Genomic DNA, 484 nt, shown 5'->3' on the forward strand with positions numbered 1-484 from the left:
CGGGCGCGGTCTGCTGGTCGGCGTGGAGGGCTCCTTCCCAGACCCCTCCTCCCTCAGCTCCCTGGGCGTTCTTGCACCGCGAGTCGCAGGATTTCATCTTGGAGAAGGCTTCTTCTGACTCGTCTCCACTCCCCCCTCCCCCCAAATCCTTTGCATCCCCAATGTCTGTCTGCCGTGGATTTTCAAAGAGCTGTTCTTCAAGACGTTACATCTCTTTTTTTGTCTGGAAATTTCGGGCTTAATGGAACATGCTTAATTGACCCTTGAGTTGCTGCAAGGCTAAGACTGGATTCCGTGTTCTGTGCACCAAGCTTTGGCTGCCCCTCCCGCCCCCCCGTGAGAATTCGGGTCATCTTTCACCCAGCTACCTCCTCTATATTCTTTACATCTATTTGCCAGAATTCACAGTTCAGGACTGGAGCATTCTGGGCATTAAGGCCTTTTATTTTGTTTGTTTGTTTGGAGGGATTCTAATCTTCCTGAA

This window comes from Myotis davidii, unplaced genomic scaffold (assembly GCF_000327345.1).
Source record: "Myotis davidii unplaced genomic scaffold, ASM32734v1 scaffold32, whole genome shotgun sequence".
Classification (NCBI taxonomy): Eukaryota; Metazoa; Chordata; class Mammalia; order Chiroptera; family Vespertilionidae; genus Myotis; species Myotis davidii.